This window comes from Monodon monoceros, unplaced genomic scaffold, assembly GCF_005190385.1.
Source record: "Monodon monoceros isolate NGI ecotype Baffin Bay Population unplaced genomic scaffold, NGI_Narwhal_1 Super_Scaffold_8, whole genome shotgun sequence".
In the NCBI taxonomy this organism is placed as follows: Eukaryota; Metazoa; Chordata; class Mammalia; order Artiodactyla; family Monodontidae; genus Monodon; species Monodon monoceros.
This window is the reverse complement of record NW_021703785.1, coordinates 31,084,103-31,110,373: the sequence shown is the minus strand read 5'-3', so window position 1 is coordinate 31,110,373 and position 26,271 is coordinate 31,084,103. Positions and strand designations below refer to the sequence as shown.

The 26,271-nt window shown below is 35.6% G+C and overlaps 1 protein-coding gene across 6 annotated transcripts in view; it reads right to left on the bottom strand.

The window, feature by feature from the left end:
• The window catches only part of KLF12 (Kruppel like factor 12), a 445,831-nt gene that overhangs the window by 405,776 nt on the left and 13,784 nt on the right, over positions 1–26,271 (bottom strand). The window contains exon 1 of one of the 6 annotated variants that reach the window (XM_029210578.1): positions 4,097–4,406. The exons of the other annotated variants lie outside the window; for them this stretch is intronic. The gene's annotated coding sequence lies outside the window, so the exon portion shown is untranslated. Of the gene's footprint in view, positions 1–4,096; positions 4,407–26,271 lie in introns of those variants that run through there. 6 annotated transcript variants of the gene reach the window in all.

Here is a 26,271-nt window from a genome sequence, read left to right as displayed (position 1 = left end):
ACACACACACACACACACACACACACACACACACACACACACACACATTACATCATACTTAACGGCAAAAGACTAGACGCTTTCCCCCGAATCAGGAAGAAGACAAGAAAGTCTGCTCTTGCTACTTCTTTTAAACACTGTACTGCAAGTTCTAGCCAGAGTAATTAGGTGAGAAAAAGAAATGAAAGCCATTCAGATTGGAAAGAAAGCAGTAAAACTAACTCTATTCACAGATGATATGACCCTGTATATAAAAATTCCTAAAGAATTCATTTTAAAAATTAGAATAAATGAGCTCAACAAGGTTGCAGGATACAAAAATCATTATACAAAAATCTACTGTGTTTCTATATACTTGCATGAACAATCCTAAAATGAATTTAAAAAAACGTGTCTACTGGTAGTTAATAACACTGTACTGCACGTTTGAAAGTCGCTAAGAGAGTAAACCTTCAAAGTTCTCATCACAAGGGAAAAAAAATTTTGTAACTATGTGTGGTGATGGATGTTTAGACTTACTGTGGTGATCATTTTACAATACATACGAATATCAAAATCACTGTGCTGTAAATCTAAAACTAATACAGTGTTATGTCAATTACACCTCAATTAAAAAAGAAAACAATTCTATTTACGATTGCATAAAAAATAATAAAATACTTAAGAATAAATTTAACAAAAGAAGTACAAAACCTACACTCTGAAAACTAGAAAATACTATTGAAAGAAATTAAAGACTATCTGAATGAATGAAAAACAACATCCCACAGTCACGGCGAATTACAGCATCTTCATCACAAGTGGCATCTGAGAAAGAAGCTTCCTCACCTGAGAGAGCTGCCAGGAGCCAACTTCTTCTCATCCTACAAGTGAAAAACCAGATACCTTCCTTCTCACTCCTGCACACTTGAGGAAGAGCCAGAATGACGTTAAAGCTGACACAGAAAGACAGAAAGAAACTGGATACATCCTTGATGATACTATTGAGACATTAAACCAAACTAATCCTGAAGACCTACCTGCCTCTGGACTTTCTATGATCAGACCAAAGACTCCTTTATTATCAAAGCCAGTTTGAGTTCATTTTCTTTACTCCTAATCAAACACATCTTAATTGACTAAATCACAGAGTTAAGAAATGCTAGTGGATAATTGGAGCAGAAATATAATCTTGGAGGCAAGTGCTGAAACAGCTAATTTTGAAGAAAGGCAAACTATGTTTCCCCCTAGTGTATTGAATCATGTCTCAAAGCTTCGCTCAGAACTCTACTCTCCAAACTTTTTCCAGCTCAAAGATCTTACCTGAGCTCCAGTACCTGAATTCTAACCACGTGAGCACAGGTCCACTCAAATGCCTACCATCAGCTCATACATAATCTGTCCATTACTGAGCTCAGAATCTAACTCCAGATCAGCTCTCCCACAATCTCCCCATGTGAATGGCATCTCCCAATCACCCAACGCTGAAACTTCAGAATCCTCTTTCCTCTCTCCCTCTCTTTCTCTTCGTTTGTATTCTCAGGAGTCAAAACACCCTTCATGAAATGCTCTTAATTCTACCTATTTCTTGCATTCCAAAACTCCCTTATTTCACTCTAGACCACAATTTTCACTTTCTACCTAGTCTCCTTGATTCTAGTTTCTCCTCATTAAACCCAATCCGCATGCTGCTCAGATTAAGCTTTTCGCATTATTTTCACCATGTTGCTGCCTTCCTCGAAAAGTTCCCTCACTGACTGCAAAGTAGTGCTTCATAATCCACCACCACCCCAAGTTAAGCATCTGTGAAAGATTAAACTAGATAGTGGTAGGAATGGTAATGGCTGTTTCATTTGCTCTGCTGAGGTACAAAAAAGTCACCATGGACATCTTTATAGGTGGCTAAATCATCTTTGAGGACAGACTGGGGGCAGTTAACCCAAAACTTGGGAAAGAAAGGTCACTCGTCTCCTACTTTTTCTTTAAGAAAACATTCAATTATTTTCTTCACTTCCCATGCTCCTGCCCTTCTGTTATCAAAAACAGGTCTTTCCTCTTCTTTCCACCACCTGTATGAAGAAATCAGACCCAGTGTCTTACAACTACTTCCCATTTTATTAATCAATATATTTTACATGGACACTTACACAAATCGAAAAAGTCTCCCACTTCCCATGGAAATTCCATTGTTCTTTTTTTAGTCATCTTTGCTGACACTAATGTCCAAAATAACATGACACAAAGAATAAAGAAATTAAAATACAGAGGTCATAGATTTAGGCAAAGCTGGAGCTCCATTTAATGAAAAAGAACTCTGTAAACTATAAATCACCATAATATAATCATTATCATTTACTTACAAATAACTTTAAAGAATTAGACTACATTAATTTTCAAAGAATTCTTTTCAAAGAATCCCAGCTCTGAAGTTATAATTCTAAGGTTTTCGAAAATATATCATCATATGCCATATATATGTATATATATATAAATACACACACACACACACACACACACACACACACAGAGTGTCAAGAAACGACTGTAAAATTATATACAGTGAGAGGGACTATTCGCCTCAGACCCATTTCTCTAGACAAGTAAAACAAAGAAAAATACAAACTAACATAAAGGAGCATTACTTTGGTTCAAATAGCAATTCAGCATTTAAACCACTCTGTTTCAACGCTTAGGGAAGAACTAGTTTTCCCAAATATTTCAAAGTATACTAGGTGTACTAGTAAAGAACAATTTCTTTAAAAAGCTAGGGGATAGTCCATATTTGTTACACAAACATGTATTCAAAAATTTAAATCGGTATGTTTTATAGATTCTGATGTATATAATTTTATATATTTTAGACCCATCTCTTACACGTGTATACTAATAAATATTTGTCATACACACACAAATACATACATACACACACAGCAGAAAAAGTTTAAAATCCTGTTTATTCAAATTATTTATAATTTAATCCCTTGAGGGCTGGGAAAGTAAAGGACACTGGTTTTATTATTAATAACTCTAAAATATACGGATTTAGAAAACTACAGCTCCTGGCTTTAAAAAGCCAATGCACGTGCCTTTGTGGCGGGGAAGAAATGATCCGAGCACAACTGGCTTCCCCAGCGCTCTGCACTTTCCCTTATAGATCACGTGGGTCATCTCCTTCATCAGATGTGCACTTCTGAGGGGAAAGGACTGGGCCAGGAGTCCCCAGAAGGAAGCACAGGGCTGGCACATAGGAGGGACTCAGTAAAAATGTTTTTTTCCCACAACCAGAAAGGCTTTCAGATCTATTGTTCTACTGATTTGGCTACATTTTTTAAGCATTTCTGAAGCTAACTGCTTTCAGCGTTAAATACCCCACGTAAATAATATATTCTACGATTATGCTACTCACTGTGTACAGTATTATTTCCTTTCACTTGTTTTATACTTAAATATCTTTCAGATTTCAGAGGAAAACTCAGTTCTATTACAGATTTCTGAGATTTGATCAATTAAGTCGACATTTTATAGGCTCTGATCATATACCCTCCAGCCTGAAAAGTTCACATTTTTCAAATCCCCAGGTAGAACAAAAATCAGTTCATTTCCCTTTTTTCAAATCCATATTTTTCTTGAGATGTGATTGAAAACCCCACGTGGGATTTCAGATTAGAAGTGTCAGGGGGTTATGACTGCATTCCGTGAAACTTCAATTATCTAGACTCCTCAAGGAATAAGTCCTCCGAGATGACTGAATTTTTGTTACAGTGAACATTTTCAGTGCCTCTATTTTTTATTGTAGTTTTTAAAAGACATGTTTATAAGCTGCGTTACATATTTCCAATTCCTTACAAAGAATGTACTGAAAACTTAAAACTATTCATAGTGACTTGGGGGTTACCATTTTGAACATGAGTTACAGTGATGACCTCTGCCAATCCTCATATCTGATTCCAGAATGGCACTGGGTGTGTTGGGTTGTCTTCAGCATGGTATCGTGATACCATCAAGGACACACAGTTCCCCCCCGACACACACACCCACACCCACACACACCCGGTATCTCTCACACCTTCATGAAATCCTCTAATGAAGGTAGTGGCTTCCCCACCCAGATTCCTACCATCTTCCACCATGTCACGAGCTCGCTCTTTTGGTCTGAAGAGGCTCAACTTTTACACGCACATCCTGAGCAGTTCCTTTCAGTTACGTCAATTTGCTGACAAGTGCTCAGAGGCTGTTTCTGGAGGTTTTCTTCTTCCCCTTTTAATTATAAAACTCGAAAGGTTTTCATCTGAATTGGTGGTACAGGAAGGTACCAAGTTCAAACAACTCCAAAAGTGTGCCTGCCATAAGACAGACTACAAGCGTTCATCATTCTAATTAAACGCTAAGCTGCATCTTAAATAATGTTTACCTTCCTTTGTACCCACTGCCCCTTTCACACTGGCACTCAGCACAGCGCTCAGAAAATCAAAGGGTGACTGACTAGACTGTACTCAGCTACAGGAAAAAAAAAAAAAGGTCCCCCATTTCTCCAACAAAGAAATCACACAGGCAGTAAAGATTACAATCACAAGCCTCAACGCAAATTTCACAGAAGCACCTATTATGCAAGATGCATTCTCCATAAAATGTGATCATTAAAGATTCAATTATTTAACTTGCTCTCTTCAGAAAAACTATTTTAAAGGCAGAAACAATGGCCTAGGATTTCCTCCAAGCTTTTTCAAATCAATATTTGTAAATCATGTCTGTTTCCTAGGAAACTCAGCAGGTTAACCTAAGGCAAGGAAACTCTACCAGTGTCATTTCCCTTTTATCCTCAGCTCACATATGTGGTTACTGCCTATTAGAAGAAAAAAATGACCTTCCAGTATCAAAGAAATCACAATGAAATGAGAAGGGAGCTAGAATATCATTCTCCCAGCCTGCTTCTTCTCCTGGGGTGGATGGGAGAACAAACAGAAGAAAAGTCTGCCCAGAGAGCTCCAAAAAGCTGGAAAGCGGTTTATGATCTAGTTCAGTAAGTGCCCAACACAGTTTGTGGCATTTAGCTTAACTCACTATGTGACAGGCGAGACAAAAAATGTGTAAAACCTGGATTTATTAGAAACACTGGGTCAGACATTTCTGAGTTCAAATTCCAAATCTCTTTACCTGGGTAAGTTAATTCACTACTCTGAACTATGGTTTCTAACTCTTAAAAAAGGAAAAATACCTAGCTCATATTGTGGTAATATAAATTAGGTTTAAAATGAATACAAAATACCAAGTTCAGAAACAATTTTGTCTCTGAAGAGTCTCCAAGTGCTATATTCAAAGATGGCAAAACTGGTAGTTTCTCAAAGTCTTTATGCTATTGTTAAATAAGGGTGTGATTTTTTTTTTTTTCGGGGCGGGGGGTGGTTTTTTTTTTTTCTCCTCTTAAAGGGTTTACAGGGAGACATGGCGTTTACAGAAAGTACAATGGAGTATCACTTCTACAAACATCGGCAAATGAACTTTTTAGCCCTGAGAATATGGTTAGTATTTACTGTACATCTTTGCTGGGTCCACAGTACCTGGACTTTTTTCTTTAATCAACAACCAAATACAGGAGGAAAACTAAGGCACAAATCACAACATAAATGAGTTTTAAACACGACTGTAGAGCTTGTTTAAACAGTTTCAAATTTCTAAAAGCCATTATTAAATCACAGTAATGTGTAAGGCATCACAACCCTGGCCCAAAGATCCAAACACTACATATGCTGCTGAGATTTGCTGCTTAACAAGATTCAGACACTATATCCCAACATTTTTAACACATTTTTAAGTATTTTCCCAAACATTTAACCACACAGCATACTTTAAAATGTTATACATATATTCATGTGCTTGGATGATTTAAATGTCTGCAATTGCAAAGCAACTTTTCTCTAAAGCAGTAACTTAGTATTTTTCCATACTCCAAGCCCCAACTCTACAAAATGCTCCTCCAAATACTTGTTTGAAATACTCCTTTTGGCTTATAGGCGCATCTACTGGCCCACCGCACAGATATTCAAAATTCAATGTTCTCTTCTCTCCCTTTTAAAATACCTAAAAATCCAAAAAAGAAACTAAGAAATGGAAACAACTAGCTAAACTAACTTTCATAGGCCACATTCAGCATCTACTACCAAATGACAGACACCACAGCTCTACATTTCCGTCTGTACCATTCACCTCCTAATAGCCCAGAAATCCTGATCCCAGGAATGTAACCATTTCAGCCATAATACCAAAGACAATTCAGATTTTCAGCTTCTCAGTCACAGATAAAGCTGAACTCACTGATCAGATTCTTGAAATTAAACACTGACAAGCGAACATTGCTCCCATTTTAATTAAGTGCTAAAAATGGTCCAGGTAATTACTAACCATCGGTATTGCTAACCTTCTGGCAAAAGCTTGGTGTTACAAACTGTTAGGCTAATCAAATAATAATTATTATAATTAATCCTAAATAATAATTATATAATATACAATTATTTATGTAACTCATTTTTATAATATATTATTTATATAGTTATTTATAAAAATCCAGAAGCACTAAAATCTCAGGCATAGATTTTGACTTAGAGCCATGAGAGCTAAATTTCTGTCTGGGCCCCTGGCTTTACTGCATTCAAGCTCTATAACCTAGTACAAGTCACTTTACCTTTATCTACAGAAGACAGATGATTTAAAGCTCCTTTAAGCTTCCATTACTCTTTAGGCCTCATGCCCTGGAGAGCTGTATACTGAATAATGAATGGCCGTATCAAACCTCATACATGGATTTTGCCACAAGGCAGGAATGCATACTTCCCAGATATTTAGTCAATACCACACGAAAGAGCCATTATATAAATCACACCTTGGTAACCTTTGTTTTCAAATTTTTAAGCAAGGAGTCTTCATCATAGGCTTAACAATTTTTAGAAAATATTTTGCTAGCTTGTTTATGTAACACTGAACAATGATGAGGCAATTGTGTTCAAAATGTAAAAAGGTTTACATTTAAGCGAACAAGTAAACAAGTTCACATGGGACACTGAATATTTTCAAACCCTTAAAGAGACAACATGTTATATGCTACAGGTCTTGTTCTACAACACAAATGAGTGAAGTTTCATTAACAGGTGTTTACTTTCTAAGGTTAGGAAAGGGTATCTTTATGACTTTTTCTATCCTAATTATTATTCTATAAATGGCTTTAGAGAAATCTCTTTGCACTGGGTCAAGCCCCATAAGCATACAAACCTTTTACGATACAAATCTTACCTGGCTCAGAAACATCAGCTAGAGCCCTCCCACCAAGCAGAGAATGAGTCATAAAAATAGCCTTTCCTCTGACCAAGAGAGGAAGACTATGAAAGACCATCAAACCAAGGTGCTGGTCTCATACCCAGAGTCTGCAGCTCTCCAAGCCTTTCCTCTAGCCTGGCCACATACCATATTCACACCACAAATAACAAATAATCCATCCAGTAAATCTTGGAGGAGAAAGAAGACACTAATACGGGGTACTAGGGAAGCACGTTCAATGTACCTCCACAACATTCGTTCTTCCCTTTTTGTAAAATTCATCACATTTAATTCAGTTGTTTCACCCGCTAGTCATGGTCCCATAATGGGTGGAGACTGTGTCTATCTTCATTCTTGTAATACACCCAGCGTGGTGCCTCACACAGGGTAAGCCTTCATTGAAAAAAAAAAAAAAAAGTGTTGATTTATACTGGAAATTTCTTTGAAAACACATTCTAACAACAGTGCTAAAGGTGCTGAAATGGTACAAAGCTGACCATAAGATATTACTGTGTTGTTTGCCCAGAAGCACCCAAGGACATGGAGAGCTGCAGGGGTGGGGAGAGAGGATGGTACATGCAGGTGAGCATGCCCGCTGGCCCTGAGCACCCGGAAAGCCCAGGGCAGAGGGGAGCAGCTGAGCTGATGCATGTTGGCAGCTATCCACTGGTGACTAAGGACACAGGGCAGTGGAGGTGGACAGTAAGGAGACAGCACACGATGTGACAGAGAGTCGATAGAGAAAATAGGTAAAATGATTGAGCAAATAAGGACGTATGCTGAGGCTAAGCAGGGCCAGGCTTCTCACTGCTGGAGCAAGTATTTACAAACATAGAAAGGGCAACGGCTAGAAAGACGTGTTGGTTTAGAACTGGAAGTATAATTACGAACTTAGTTTAAAATATATATATATATTTAATATGTATATATATGTATATATAAATATATATATAATATGTATTAAATATATATATATTTAATATGTGTGTACATACACACACACACATAGATGTACGCATAGCTATAGATGAAGTGTTTATGGGTGTGTAAAAATGCTTGCATACGTGCATACATGGACGTGTTTCCTAGCGTCTGTTGGGAGGGCCCAGATCTTAGTTCCTGAACACCATACAGAAAAGGAACCACGGTTACCTTAAGAGATACAGCGTATTGCAAGGATGGGGCAGGGAAAGGGCAAGATGAGCCTGGAACAACTTATTCTGTCACAAAATAAGGAAGTGCTCCAAGATTGATGAGACACATGAGGGGTCCCCATTTGCCAAATCTGGGACAATATGAGCATCAAAATAAATAAGGGTAATAGTGAATCGTAATGCCCTGAATAAACTAGAAATCTGTGACACGTTAAAAAAAAATTAAAAGATGAGGAAGAAGGGAAAGCTCTTCCATAAAGGAGATTACCAGTAGAAGGAATGACAGAAAACGAAAATCACCATTTGGCAACTCTCACCGTGTTGGCTGACTCAGGCAGAGCCGTCAATGGAGAATAAGCCTGGTGGATGGTGCTTTGATGAGGGAAAGGACCCTGGCGTAATCTCAGATTACCTCCCTTGACAGCGCTCATCAATTACACAGGGGGTAATGGTGACTTTGGAAGGGAAATCCGACATACACTCACATGACCAGCTGATCAAAACTAACAGTCACTAACAAGAAACAATCTCCAAAGTGGCCCAAGTACACCCCTCAGAGAATTCTGAAGAACAAAGTCCAACCTTGAATTAGAGGTATTATTTGGCTAAGTTATAAGTGCTATTTGTATCTGACTTTATAGATCTTTTTGAGGGAAAAAAATAATCACAATTAAGGAAATGTTTCATTGTTACTGAAATGATCCAAAAGGAAAAAGACAACTTCAAAATCACTATGAATATGTATTGATGAGCCATAATTCAATTCTGCCTAATTTCAAAAGGCTTAATCTAGTATGATACTATAAAGTACAATGATTACACAAATAACTCATCAACACAACGTAAGACATACTTTATCATAGCATCACAGTTTACACTGTGATTTAGAGATGACGATAGAAGTTCTGTTAAAGGTTGGTGAAGTTATTAGTTAAAATATGACGCTATAATAGATCCTAAAAAGTTAATTTAATACAAGAAAAGTGAGAACAATTTTCCCAGTGGAATAATTACCTTTCTAAAACTGGGTCATAAAATTGATGTTATCCTGTTATTAAAATACACACACACACACACACACACACACACACACACATCATACAAAAAATAAAGAGGCATATACAGGTAAGGAAATTTCCCAGATAAGGTGTTTTTTGGGCTTGTGAGTCATCACAGTTGAACATATTTTTAATATATTACTTCAATGATTTGTACATTATTCCTCTGTGGACAGGTAGAGATATTCAGAGAATGATTAAACTCATGCACTGTGTTATACCACATTCATTCAACTGTAACTTTACAAACTGACATTTCTGCACATTCACATAAACTGAAATTCATAAAGATGAGTAAGATACCAAAATTTCCTGACTTGCGTGACCTCCGAATCATTAAAGATTAAATGCTTGGTCAATATCATATGGTTTCAGTGAATCCATGTACCCGATGTTTTGAATGACAAGAACCCCACTTTGCTGGTTAAGTCAGATACGGTTTTTACTGTGTTTATCTCCAGCCCCCTACCTTCCTCTCAGCTTCTCCTTATTTCTGTTCATGACACCACCATTTTCCCAGTCTCACAGAGTGAAAACATAATATAGTAAAGCTAGTATACAATTTCAGGAGTCAACATGTTCTATCAAGAAAACATTTTCCTAGTTTAGTATATAAGTCCATTAGTGCTATTAATTAAATCTATTAACTTCTAAATTCATTAGATTTAGTTTAGGAAGCAATAGACCAGCAATGTGAAATAGAAGAGCCATAAGAAACCACGGTGACTGGGAGATAAAATATGGAGTAGACAGGCTCTCATATTTTAAACTTGATGAGTAAACACACTAAAGTAGGTTAGGTCCCCCTTGACACTCCATATAGGTTCCACAGTAGCTCTGTATACTTCCCCTCTACAGCTCTTCAGCCACCTTCATTAATTTAATTAATTTCTGAAATTATTTATTGTCTTTTTTTTAAGACCATAAGCTGCACAGTTCACAGCAGGTTGGGTCACCATGAAATTTAGCACATCATCAGGGCCAAGTACAACATAAGTCAATGATTATTTCAGTGCTGATAAGAGAGATCTGTCCTTTCACTAAATAAATATAAGGTTTACTGGATGACTGTATTTATAAATCTCTTAAGAAAGTTGAAGACAAAACTATGCAGTTTGATGGTCTATAAGAAAGATCAGGAGATAACTGTCAAAGGAAATAGTGACTGATTTAGCCATTTCAGAATTCTCAAGAGACAAGTATTTTCTAGAAATACAATTACCTGAGTTTTGTATCCCCAACAGAATTGAGTTTTGTTCCTAATTATCTCTAACTTTATCACAGGCTCTTTGTTTAAAATTTTTGAAAATATCAATCTGATCGATGAAGGGAAAAGGGGAAGCAAAGCTAAGAATAAAATCACGTCATTATTATATTTGAAATACTTTAATTAGAAGCATCATACGATACACAGAGAATAATTTGACATTATTGAAGGTTTATCCACAAAGCAAAAAAAAAAAAAAAAAAATTACTGAGAAGGCAAGAAAGGGGAACAGAAGTTAGAAAAGAAAGGAAAAGGATCTTTGGTAAAAGAGTAAATTCATACAGGATGGAATGCAGGGGCTGAATTCTTGGCTTCTCTCATCAGTGTACAAGTGAAGACAGCATTACTTGGCTTCCAACCTAAATATGTTAACAGAAACAGAGCTTCTGAAGGACTTTTTTTTTTTTTTTTTTTTTTTTTTTTTGCGGTACACGGGCCTCTCACTGTTGTGGCCTCTCCCGTCCGGACGCACAGGCTCAGCGGCCATGCTCACGGGCCCAGCCGCTCCGCGGCATGTGGGATCTTCCCGGACCGGGGCACGAACCCGCGTCCCCTGCATCGGCAGGCGGACTCTCAACCACTGCGCCACCAGGGAAACCCCTGAGGGACTTTTTCCACGAAAGGATGAAGTGCTTGTTCAAATAATGCAATATTCAAGCACTGACAATAAAAGGAGAAAAACTAATACACATTGTGCCTACTGATCTCCAAAGGAAAAGAGGAAGAAGGCTTTTGCAAAGAGAAAGGCAGGGAAAATGACTTTCATACTACGTGTAAGGAGAAAGTGTGTAGAGGGGGGAAAAAAAAGAGAGACTCAAGCCCAGACACCGATGCTCTCAGCATCATCTCTTATTGTAATAAAATTAAGGTGGTTACAAGATAGCAATTTCTTGTCAGCTTTAAAAAGAAATGATGTAATTGAATTTTACACACTCGGTTGAGCCTCTACTCTATGTAGCTTGTACCCCAGCTACTGGGAATTCAAGGCTATTTATAAAGCATTGTCCCTGTCCTCAAGGCACTCACAGTCAATTATATTTCATAATCACATTTGGTGCTTCCTAGCTATTAAACGCTTCATCTGTGCTTTACCTGTAGACAGGAAATGCTCGCAGACGCGTAAACCAGTATCTATCGAAACTGATATTTAGGACTGTTTTGACAATACAGGTATTTCAACAGCTGTCTGGACCAATTTCTGTTTTAAATTGGACATCTTAGATATTAAAATTGAATTCAAATACTTAAAATAGAATTTTCACATAATTATCTGAAAAGTTCATTTATTATTTTAAATATTGGTGAAATCATGATTATACTTCACTATTAAGGGGAAATTAATGGCTTCTAACATAATAAAACAGACTAATTTAGGGCACTTTATAATTGAATTCCCATTTCTCCTACTCAACAATACATTTCAATACATAAATTTTTTTTTAATTATCAAATTCTCAAAATCTTTCTAAACATTCACATTCAAAAAATAGTGACATTTTCTGGAGAACCAAAATCAACACAACAAAACTGCTGATAGAAATTGTGCATTTTTTCATTGGGTCATCAAGACCATAAATTAAATTATATTCAAAAATGTAACTGCCTAGAAAATATATGATTGTGTTATGTGAAACAGATGATTTTAGACGCCAGCTCCAACCCAAGTATTGTTAGGTATTTTTCTCTGTAAAGACAGCAAGGTGTTTAGCAACTCAAATCTATCTCCCACTAACCACAAAATACAGCCAAGTCAAACAATTCAAGAAAGTCTTTCCTATTCTTCCTCTGTATTATGATAGTAAAGTCCTGGCAAGGGAGTTAGTTCCACTTCAAAACAGCTCAAAGGAAAAAGGAATAAAGCCGCCTCTATGGGACACATGTGTATTAAGGATTCAATTTCTAAGAGCAAATATCCTGGGTAGAGTCCCTGTAAAATTTTTCTTCAAACTTCCCAATCAAAATTTGAAATCACAGTGTTACTACACGAAAATAAAGTAATAAGCTGAATTTCAAGATAATCATATCACTACAGAAATAAGAGTAAAAAGGAATGTTAACTCATCACTTTTTAGATCGTTTTATGTTCTACTTCTTTAAGTATAAAGTCTCTAGGTATATGTATATTATGTATATGTATGTATGTGTGTGTGTGTATATATATATCTCAATTTGAGGTCTCTGGGTATATGTATACATATCTCAATTTAAAGAATAAGAAGCAGATTAGAGAAATAAACCACATATCAGAAACAAGAAATCAAGTAAAGCTAAGACATTAAGACTTGCCCTGTACTTGAAGCATGGTGCACCTACAGAGCAGGAGCAAGGAGAAAGAACCAAAGTGAAGATGCCCACACATGGCATTATTCACCTAAGAAACTGAATGTGTTACAGATGCATAATAATCTATAAAGATAAAAAAAAAAAGGCTCTTTAACGTATGTCCCTCATCTCCTTGAAAATACACACACACACACACACACACACACACATATATATATATTTATGTTCTCTGCAATAGCAATAATAATTTGTCCATGTCTAGGTCATTTTGGCTTCCTTAGGATCTCTTGGGATCAACTTTTTCACCAAACTCCTACTGACTCCAATTGCTCTACGACTCTGAGCAACTCTAAATAATGTTCATTTACATATTATCTTTCTTCAAGAAGCTAAGCAGAACTCTTCAAGAGCAAAAGACAAAAGTTAGCATATTTATGTCAAATTTTATACTGAATAAAAACACTGTTTTTAATATATAGAGAAATTTTACCTAAATTAACCATATACACCATGACGAAGGATTTTAAATAAATACCAAAATGCAGAAATTGTAAATCAGATTTTCTAACTAAAAAATAACTAAATGTAAAATCCAAACACTTGGAAATAACCAATTAGAAAATGCAACAGAAAACAGAAAAAAATGTGCTAAACTTGAATATTTTTTTAATGGTAAAATGAGTTATCAAACTAAAAAGCTTTTGCACAGTGAAGGAAACTATCAACAAAATTAAAAGGCCACCTACTGAATGGGAGAAGATATCTGCAAACAATATATCTGATGAGGGGCTAATATCCAAAATATACAAAGAAACTCATACAACTCAACATTAAAAAAAAAAAAAAATCCCAATTAGAAAATGGGCAGAGAACCTGAACAGACATTTTTCCAAGGAAGACATACAGACAGCCAACAGACACATGAAAAGATGCTCAACATCACTAATCGTCAGGAAAATGCAAATCCAAACTACAATGAGCTATCACCCCACACCTGTCAGAAAGGTTATTACCAAAAAGACAACAAAAACAAGTGTTAGGAGGGTGTGGAGAAAATTGAACCCTTGTGCCCTGTTGGTGGGAATGTAAATTGTGCAGCCACTATGGAAAACAGTATGGAGTTTCCTCAAAAAGTTCAAAATGGAACTCTCATGTGATCTAGCAATTCCACTTCTGGATATTTTTCCAAAGAAAACAAAAACACTGATTCAAAAAGATACATGGACCCCTATGTTCACAGCAGCATTATTTACAATAGCCAAGATATGGAAGCAACCTAAGTGCTCATTGACGGATGGATAAAGAAGATATATATAAAATGGAATATTACTCAGCCATAAGAAAGAATGAGACCCTGCCATTTGTGACAAGGACAGACCTAGAAGGTAGTATGCTAAGTGAAATAAGTCAGAGAAAGAGAAATACCATATGACTTTACTTACATGTGGAATCTAAAAAACAAATGAACAAATATAATAAAACAGAAACAGATTAATAGGACAGGTGGTCGCCTAAGAGGTACAAACTTCCAGTTATAAATGAGTCACACAGATGAAATGTACAGCATGAGGAATACAGTCAATAGTACTGTAATGTCTTTGTATGGTGACAGACGGAAACTAGACTTATCATGGTGATCATTTTGTAATGTACATAAATATCAAATTACTGTGTTGTGCACCAGAAACTAACATAGTGTTGTAGGTCAATTATACTTCAAAACAAACAAATTCACAGAAAAAGAGATAAGAGGAGAAGAGGGGGGATGAAGGTGATGAAGGTGATCAAAGGGTACAAACTTCCAGTTACAGGATAAATATGCATTAGGTATGCAATGTACAACATGATTAATTAACACTGCTGTATGTTATATATGAAAGTTAAGAGAATAAATCCTAAGAATTCTCATTACAAGGAAATATTTGTATCTACACGAAACGATGTTCACTAAACTTGTAGTGATCACGATAATATATGTAAATCCAATCATTATGCTGTACACCTTAAACTTATACAGTGCTGTATGCCAGTTACACCTCAATAAAACAGGAAGAAAAAATTAAAAAAGAATAAATCATAAACTAGTTTATTTCAAAGATATAAGATATAAAAATCATGAAATTAAGAATTGCTTTTAACTACCAAGTAAAAACTTTTTAAATATATTATGTTTAAATTTATGCTACTAAATTTTGGAGGTAACCAAGGCTACTAATCGACATTGATCTAAAAGAAGTAGGGGGACTTCCCTGGCGGTCCAGTAGTTAAGACTCCGAGCTCCCAACGTAGGGGGCCCAGGTTCGATCCCTGGTCAGGGAACTAGATCCCACATGCTACAACTAAGAGCCTGAATGCTGCAACTAAAAGATCCCACATGCCACAACTAAGACCAGGTGCAGCCAAATAAATAAATAAATACTAAAAAAAAAAAAAAAAAGTAGGAAATCTGACTGAATCAATAACTACAGATCCGATTCAGTGGGGTTGCAGGGGGAAAAGAAACAAAAAATTATTTTAAAAAGATATACACAAACATGAAGTTTCTCAACATTTAAAGAACAGGTAATATATTTTACAGTAACTTTTAAAAGAAAAGATCATTCTGATGCTCTAGAGTACAGAAAAACATGGGACACTTACTAATTTACTATAGAAAAAGAAACATACTATAATGCAAAGCATCAACATGTCAAAAAGAAAAATCATAATATAACATGCCCCAAAATACTTGATAACATTCAAAGTCTATTCTTAATGATAATTCTTAGTGAAGAAAGAAAAGAATGCTTCCTTAACATGATAAAAATATCAATCCAAGCCAACAGAGGTTGCCTACCAGAACACATTGAATAAAGCAGCAATAATAACCAAGACATGCTGAAAATAATGGAAGAAGATTTGAACTATATTAAAATGCTAAAATATATTAATTAAAGCAATGTGAGGCTAAGAAATCGTGATAAGCTTCAACCAACAGTTGTAAACAAATTTTTCAAGAAAAATTGGAAATGTAGATTTAAGTGAAATCTCTCAGGTTACTCTGTTGGCTTAAACTTTTGAAAGCATTGTATATTTCCAAAGAAAGCATTGCTGTGGGCTAAATCAGCTACAGTGGACCTCAGCCCCATACACACCCAGCACTTCCTGCCTCACCCTGAGCTCAAGCTGCTTCCTGTGTCTAGACAGCCCTTTCCTCTCCCTCCACCCATTCAAAGCAACCCACCCAGCAAGGTGTGGCTCACAGGCCATGGCTCTACAGAGCTTCTTAGAATCTCTAGAAGGAATTGCCATTACTTCCCCCTACCGCAGTTCTTATCACAGCTCTAACATTACAAATTATTCAATGCGTTCTCTCTCTCTTTCTCTAGATTGTAGAACACTGTCTAAGAATAATATGTACTACTATCTATTGGCCATATCTGTGCCAAGCGCTGTGATGAAACTTTGCACACAACTTCTATAATCCTCTCAACAAATGCAGAATGAACGCTGTCCCCGTTTTACAGATGAGTGGGTGTAAATAACTAAACAGGCCCTGGAAGAAATAGGATGCTAATTCTTTTTGCCAGATTTCACCAACTACATCACAGTTGGTCTGAATTTAACTGACTTGGTATTCTCCTCTGAAAGAAGGAAAGGGTGAGAGATAATGGCTAAAAGAAAAACGAGACTGAGGTTAGGACTTCGTGGTGTTGGTAGGGGAGGGGTTTGTACCCTAGAAACAGGATATGAGTACCACATGAAGCACAAGACTGACTACTAAGTATTCTAATTCTGTATTTGAAATTGATTTCTATAATTTGTATCCAAAATTACCTTTTGCTTTAGAAATTTTTATTGATTCAGTTGAACTCTATGTACTCAGTGGGGGAAAGAACAAATGGGAACTGTACTATAGTCTGAAAGAAAGTCTGAGCTTTTGAAAAGACAAGCTTTTGAAATATCCGTAATATTCTTTTCATTTTAAGCTCAGTATAATGTTTTTATAACACCTAATTTGCAACAGTTTTGTTGGAACTAAAAATAAGTAATCTCTGAGGTAGCTATACAAGCTTACCTTGAAAGAATTCAAAATAATAATTTGTTGATAGCTTCTAAAGATAAAAGCACTTTGGGACGTTTCAGGAGCTGTGAGTGAAAAAAGAGAAGACAATCTAATGATAAAGTCCTTTCACAAGATGATCTGAAATGTCCATTTAATCATTCATCCTAAAGAACACAACCTTGTTGAAGCATCTTGAAAAGTACAATACATCTCACATAGAGAAACATCTGTGCCAACGAAAAAGAAATGGTCTTTTAAAAGTGCTGTCAGTTACTAAACAGAAATGTAGTCTTTTAAAGTGGTATTATTAAAGAAATCATCAAGATGGCAAGCTTCCTCTTCTTTTCGGATCTTTGAAATATATACTTTTTAAGTTCCACTTATTTAAAAAAAAGCAAAGGTATTAAATAAAACTTAAGCATTTATCTGGCTGTTTCTACACTCGTTCAATCTTTGTTTGAGGTTAGAAAGCTATAAAGTTCAATCAGTCATACCTTGGCTCAGATTTTAAGCTGTTCATATTTAATATCTCTTCTTTATAGCAGAAATACTTGACTCTCCTTTTGAAAGAAAAAAAGACCCCTAATTTAAGATATTATTATATCATAGAACAAGAGTCAGCAGACCAAACAGAACCCATGACCTGTTTCTGTAAGGCCTGCTCCCCAAAAATAATTTTTACATTTTTAAAGGGTTATTTTATATCTACACACACACACACACACACACACATATATACACACACACAAAATGGCTGTAAACATATGTGTGTGTGTGTGTGTGTGTGTGTGTGTGTTTGGAAAAATAAATATATATACACATATACACACACACCCCCAGACACCTTACATGGCCAACAAAGTCCAGAATATTTACTTTCTAGCTCTTGATGCAAAAGTTTGCAGACTCCCAATCACAGAGCATAGAGAGTCTTTATAACTGTGACCTCAGGACACGTAGGGCACTGACTTCATACTACTCTCTGAGCTGCCAAAGGGACTGATTTTTTTAAATATCTTTTACATTTATCACAGAGACAAACTACTCGAGCCCGGCGGCTTCAAGTTGACAATGTCACTTCCAGAAACAGCTCTCCTCTCAATACTTGAAAATACTGAGCTTTCAGATGGGGTGCTTGTCTCCCAGATGGAGGTTAAAGGAGCAGGACATGATACTTCCCACACATTTCTCCCTCATCCCCTTTCTTCCAGGCACACTCTTACTCCTCATTCAAACCCAGATGGAAAGTTTCATCCTCAATCAATCTCCAAACTCTCCAAATTAGCAAAGTTAGCTGTACCCTTCAATGCTCTCAGTACACTCTGTACAAACTTCTACTACACAATTTACTGTAATGTTTTACTAGGCTTTTGTTTACATTTCAAACAACGTTGACTTCTTGGTGACAAGGACCCTGTCTTGCTCAATTCTGCACCCCTAGCATTTAGCAGAATGCCTTCCCCATGGCAGGGGGGCGGGGCGGGGATTAGTTTCCTGAAGCTGCCCTAACAAATTACCACAAACTTGGTGGCTAACACCGAAGTTCCGCTCTCACACTCCTGGAGGCCAGAAGTCCAAAATTAAGGTGGTGACAGGGACACACCACGCAGAAGGCTCTAGAAGAGAATCTATTCCTTGCCTCTTCAAGCTTCTGGTGGCTGCTGGCATTATACGGTGTTTCTGGGCTTGCGGCAGCATCCCTCCAATACCTGGCTCTGTCTTTATACTGCCTTCCTCTCTTCTGACTCTTATAAGGACACTTATGGGATTTAGGGCTCACCCAGGTAATCCAGAATGACCTCATCTCAAGGTCCTTAACTTGAGTGCATCTGCAAAAACTCTTTTTCCAAATAAGGTAACATTCACAGGTTTGACAAATTCAGAAACGGACAAATCTTTTTGAGAGCCACCATTCAACCCACTGCAGTAGGCATTCAGTAGATACGTGTTTTCTTGCCTTAGATCCAAATGAAATAAACATCTTCCCAAAAAGAGGAAAAATGGATAAAGAATAGCCTTTACTTTGTTCCCTTCTTTGCTAATGTCCTGCTTGAAAAGCAACCACTGAGGCACAGGCAGAAGCCTATGCAGCATTTTCTTGCTGATCCCTAAGAATTACTCTACATAGTGCCAGCAACAAATCTCTGGAGACCATATCTTTATTCTGAGGAAAAAAACCCAGTTATATATCCTTTCTCACAAACCAACGTACTTGTTCACATGGTAATTTTACAGAGACCTTCTCTGGGTGAGGTTCTGATCTCTTCAAATTATTTATATAAGGACATGAATGTGTAATTTTACTTGAGTGGTTGAAAGTCAAACTATTAACAACTCACTCTGATAGGAAACTTAACCAAGAGTTAAAGCCTTATTTTTCAAAAATTTAGGCTTTTGATCTGTTATGGACAGAATGTGTGTGTCTGCCCAAAATGTTCTGGTTGAAGCCTAACCCCACAATGTGACTGTATTTGGAGATATGGTCTATGAGGAGGTGATAAGGTTAAATAAGGTAGGGCTCTAACCCAATAGGGCTGGTGTCCTTAGACACCAGTGCACACTGTCTCTGTCATGTGAGGACACAGGGAGAAGATGGCTATCTGCAAGCCAGGAGGAAAGTCCTCACTACAGACCAACCCTGGTCTGGGACTGTCAGTACCAAGAACTGTGAGGAAATAAATCTGTGTTGCTTAAGCTACTGAGTCTGTAGCATTTTGTTAAGGCAGCCCAACCAAACTAAGGCAAGATCTAAACACAACCCCATGCGCATTATACATACTCAGTGAGAATTAGTTGATTTTCATGACTGTGATTGTTCCCAGTACAAGGAACAAAGTTTATGACTTCACAACAAGACTTTTCAGAAAATATTTTAACTATATGAGATCAAAGATTGTTATGATTTCCAAGTTAAGGTTAGAAACTGGGATAACAACCTCAAATCTTTTTAAAACTAAATTAGGGCTAAAGTAATTTTTCTGCCCAAGGTTTGAAGAGATCAATGAACTACTCTTAAAATAGAAACCTCTAGCAAATTATGAAAAGTGCTAGCAGTACAATGTGTGTGTAGACTCCTAACCTTAGAATAAAACATCCCTGATATCGTACTCCAGGATATCAGGATGCCAATATAATGAAAACTCACAAAGGAGAAAATTTAAGAAAAATGGCAATCACCTTGCAGTAAGATGTAGTGGAAAAGTTATTTCCTAACTCTTATCACAGCAAGCAACAGGCAACCAATGGCATCACATCTAAGAGGGGGCCCTTCACACTGTAGACACCAGAGATTTTTATGTCGGTTACTAAAATGTTCTGGCAATGGCAGTACATTACCAAAAAAAAAAAAATTTTTGTCAAACAGAGTGGTCTTAAGGAAATGGTGCATGTTCTTTCTCAAGACATCAGCACTACACGAGCTATAAACATGAAGTTGGGGTTGGAATACTATTAGTCAAACAGCACAGTGAAGCATATCTTCCAAATTGATTGGGGTCATGTAGGAAATAAAAGAATATAAATATCAATTTGATTAAATTCACAAAAGTATGAAGAAATGAATAAAAAATCATAATTAAGAAAAACACAGGGACAGTTATTATGTTAATGTGACTATTAAAAAGCTGAGATAATGAAATGGGTAAAAGAAAAAGCAAAATGCTGAAGAAAAACACTACTTTATATTATAAAACAAATTAAAAAGGAAAAGTTAATGACAGAATAAGTCATTTAGTCCAGTAAAATCATATATATTTAAAGTCTCTCTCAAAAAGAAGAACAGGAATGGCAGTATTAACATCAGTCTAGGATGAATTTAATTTTAAAGGTATTCAGTACAAAAAAGAAGGATAATTTTAAAAAGAGTCATGGAGTTGTATGTCCCTAACAATACACAGGTAAATATACAAGCAAATCTACCAAAATTTAATGAAGACATAAAATTATAAAACTTAAAACACAGGAGAAGAGCTTCATGATAACGGATTTGCCAATGATTTCTTGGATATGACACCAAAAGCATAGGCGACAAAAGAAAAAACAGATAAACTGCACTAAAGCAAAACTGAGAGCTTTTGTGTATCAAAAGGATACTATCAACAGAGTGAAAAGGCAACCCACAGAATGGGAGAAAAATATTTGCAAATCATGTATTTGATAAGAGGTTTGTATCCAGAACAGAATATACAAAGAACTCCTACAAGTCAACAACAACAAAAATCCAACTAAAAAATGGGCAAAGGACTTAGACATTCCTCCAAAGAAGATACACAAATGGTCAGTAAGCACATGAAAAGATGCTCAACATCACTAATTATTACAGAAATGCAAATGAAAACCGCAATGAGATGCTACTTCAAACCCATCAGAATGGCTTTTTTTAAAAGTCCAGAAAATAACAAGTATTAGCCAGGATGCACAGAAACTGGACCCCTTGTGCACTGCTGATGAAAATGCAAAGTGGTATAACTACTGTGGTAAATGGTATAGTAAGTCCTCAAAAAATTAAACGAAGAATTACAACAATATACAGCAATTCCACTTCCAGTTATATACCCCAAAGAATTTAAACCAGGGACTCAAAAGACATTCAAACATCCATTTTCATGTAGCATACATACAATGTAATATTATTCAATCCCAAAAAAAGGAAGAAATCTTGACACATGCTATAATATAGATGAACTTTGAGGACATCATGCTAATTGAAATAAGCCAGACACAAAAAGACAAATAATATATGACGCTAGTTATATGAGGTATCTAAAATAGTCAAACTCAAAAAACCAGAAAGTAGGGTGGTGATTGCCAAGGGCTGTGAGGAGGGGGATGGTTAAGTTTTAGGTCACTTATATTTCACAACAATTTAAAATAACAAAAAATAAATTTTAAGTTTAATGAAGATGTAAAGCTATGATTAGAATGTAAAACTCAATACACCACACTTTTTGAATTAATCAAATTTAACAGAACAGATATAAGTTAGAACATAAAATAATGTAAAATAAATCAACAAACAATTTAGCAGATGAAAAATAGAAAATCACATTCCTCAACAGAGAAGATACTGCTATTCAAATCTCTCGGGAATATTTATAAAAGTAAATCATATACTTAGACATTAAAAAAAACTTAGTGATTTAAAAATGAGACTGTTTTACAGATTACAATCTCTGAATGTAAATCAAAATTCAGATGGAAATACAAAATTGAAGACCTAAAAATAATAATCAGAAATTTAAAAACACATTCCTAGAAACTCTTGATTCAAAGAAGAAATAAAATTACCAACTATCTAAAAACAATGAAAAGGGAAGTAATTCCTCAATAAGAACACATAGAATATAGCAAAGGATATATTCAGAACAATATTTCTAATGTCAATGCCTTCATAGTTAAAGTTTTTCTTTTTTTCTGAAAAAAAGACAAAGCAAAAAGAAATAGAGGACAGAGAATTGAAAAAATATAAGCAAAAAGTCATGAAAAAGAAAACAAGGAAAAAACAGAGTAGAAATGATTTTAAAAAACCAAAAGAATTTTTATAAAAGAAAATTAATAAAACAGCGAAGTAACACATGGACCATTTATGGAAAGAACAGTTAAAAAAAAAGACAATATTGGGAGTAAGAAAAAAGTGTGTTACAGTAGAAATGTAATTATGCATTAGGGAATACTATAATACATGTTATCCCAAGGTAACAAATTTAAAAGCCTATAAAGCAAATGGGTACATACAGATATCCAGAGATCACAGATACAGAGAAGAGACTGGTGGTTGTCAGAGGCTGAGTATGGGGGTGGGCAAAATGGGTGAAAGTGGTCATAAAGTACAGCCTTCCAGTTATAGAATAAGTAAGTCCCGAGGATGTAATATAAAGCATAGTGACTACAGTTAACAGTAAGGTATCAGATATTTGAATGTTGCTAAGAGAGTAGATCTTAAAAGTTCTCTTCACAAGAAAAAAGCTATTGTAACTATGTGTGGTGACAGATGTAAACTAAGCTTACTGTGGTAATCAATTCAGAAATCAACTGAAACTAATACAATGTAATACATGCCAATTATATTTCAATATAAAATAAATAATTTTAAAAAGCAAATGGAATATTTCCTAGCCAAAACTTGATCCGAAAAGCTGAAAACTTCAATGGACAGATATACAGACGAAATTGGAAAAAAGATTACATATGTACCACTGGGGGAACATAAAAAAAAAAAACCAACTATGATCCAGTGGTTCACACCTGAGTATTAGCCTTTAAGAGACAGTTCCAATTACAGTGCAAGGAAAGACATGAATACTTTCTAAGTTAATTTATGTATCCACCAAAATTATTATACAAAAATCTGATTCAGCACCAAGAAAAATATTATAGACCAATCTCACTTGTGAATACATATTCCAAATATCTTTCCAAGTTATCAAATAGAATCAAGCAAAGTTATAAAAAGTAATAAATTATTTTTTAAAAGGGTTTGCTCCCAATGCAAGGATAGTTCAATACTAGCAAATCCTCCAATGCTTGCTAACAGTCAACTAAAGGAGAAAAGAAATTTTCCATCAGTAGATTATATACACATACATACATACACACACACACACACACACAGTCCAACAGGTATTACCAGAGGGAAAGAAAAGAATGAAATCTAAGCACATTTAAGCTAAGCAGATATAGAAAGAAAATACTTATGTAAGATGAGCACCCTACAAATTCATAATGTTTTTGAGACCAAAAAGTTTAAGTCACAAGGCAACCAGGTGAACTAGGTTCCAGTTCATAGGACTGACCCTTCACAGAGAAATAGGAATTGCCTTTGGCCATGATAATGGAAAAAGAGTGAACAGTCATAAAAGCTGATAAGAAACACAAACAGAAGGGTGGTTGCCAGGGTCCCAGGAGAGGGGGTAATGGAGAGGTGCTGTTCAGTGGGTACAGAGTTTCAGCTGTGCAAGATGAAAAAGTTTGAGATGTGAAGCACAACAATGTGAATACAGTTGACATGACTGAACTGTGAGTTTAAAAATAGTTAAGATGGTAAATTTTATGTTGTTTGTTTTTACTACAATTAAAATTCTTCTTTTAATTTTTAAGCAATATAAAACCACTAAAACAGTAATAAATTTTTAAAAGCTGAATGTGGGCTAGCAAAGTCACTTAGTATCCCAGGAAGCACCAGATGCAAGGACACTCCACAGCCACTCACCTACTCTTCTGCATAATCCTCCTCCAGGTGCTAAGACAAAAGACTAGAAAAAGAACAGGAGGCCTAAAAGAGCTACTCTTGGAAGTGTTGGCATGCGGGTAGGGATCAGCTACCACTGGGGGACAAGCGTAAAAACTGGCTTCATCCAAGACTCTAACATCAAATGAAGCAAAAGCCATCTGCCACAGAGGAAGGGACAGTATAAGAAGTATATCCCAAAATGCCCAAGTATTTGAATATTAAAATACATAATTCTAAATAATCCAAGATCAAAGAAGAAATCACAATGGAAGTTAGAAAATCTTTTGAACTGAATAAAAATGTAAAATAACAGAGCTCAGAGTAAAATGTATAGCAGTACATACATTACGTAAGAAAAAAGGTCTCAAACCAATATTTTAAGCTTCCATCTTAAGAAACTACAAAAAGAAAAAAGTAAACCTATAACAAGCAGAAAGAAGAAAATAATAAAGATCAGGAATCAATGAATTAGAAAAAAGTAAAATACTAGAGGAAAAAAATTAATGAAACCGAAAGCTGGTTCTTTCACAACATCAATAAAATTGATAATCCTCTAGACAAAGTGATCAAGACAAAAATACAAAAGTCACAAGTCACCAAAATTAGGAATAAAGTGTTATCAGTGCAGATCCTACAAATATTAAAAGAATAAGGTAATATGAACAACCTTATGCCAATAAATTCTATAACATATAAAAAGCCAAATTCCTTCAAAATCACAAACTAAGAAGGTTCACTGAAAAATTAATTTATAATCTGAATAGCCCTATATGCATTAAATAAATTGAAAACCTTCCTAGAAAGAAAAATAAGCCTCTAAATCCACATGAATTCTCTGGTGAATTCGTCCACACTTCCAAGGGAGAAAAAATACCAATTCTACACAAAGTATCCCAAAAACGAACAGGACAGAACACTTCCCAAGTTATTTTCGGAGGCTACAAATACCCTGAAAGAAAAATCAGATAAAGACACTACAAGAATAAAAGCTAACTTTTAAAAAATTCTTAACAAAATATTAGAAAATCAAATATAGCTATACATAATAAGATAATGCATCAAGACCAAGTAAGGCTTATACAAGGAATAAGGAATGTCTGGTACAACGTTCAAAACTTAAGCAGTGCAGTTAATTCACTGTATCAACAAACTAAGAAAAGAAATTATATTATCCCAATAGATATAAAATAGCCAAAAACCTATAATGTACTTAGAATTAAATTTAATTAAAGAGAAAACAATCATTACAAAAATATATTAAAATCTATTTGAAGTATAAAAAATAAGATTGAACAAATGGAAAGACAACCATATTTTTGAACTGGGATAATAAAATGAAATAACATTAGAAATAGAGATAACATTAAAATATTAATTGTCCCCAGATTATATGTAAATTTAGTGCAATTAAAATCACAATAGGGTTTTTATGTATCTTTTGCCCAGGGGAGGTGGACAATGAATACAATACTCCTAAGATATGAACCCTAGTTCATATACCCTAGAACCCTAGTATATGTCTGAGAATATCTAAGAAAATCAGTTTTAAAAGGAAAAAAACCCGGTACCAGAAGATGTGACACATATATACAATGGAATATTACTCAGCCATAAAAAGAAACGAAATTATGTTATTTGTAGTGAGGTGGATGGACCTAGAGACTGTCATACAGAGTGAAGTAAGTCAGAAAGAGAAAAACAAATGTCGTATGCTAACACATATATATGGAATCTAAAAAAAAAAAAACAAACGGTTCTGAAGAACCTAGGGGCAGGACAGGAATAAAGACGCAGACGTAGAGAATGGACTTGAGGACACGGGGAGGGGGAAGGGTAAACTAGGACGAAGTGAGAGAGTGGCATGGACATATATACACTACCAAATGTAAAATAGATAGCTAGTGGGAAGGAGCCGCAGAGCACAGGGAGATCAGCTCCGTGCTTTGTGA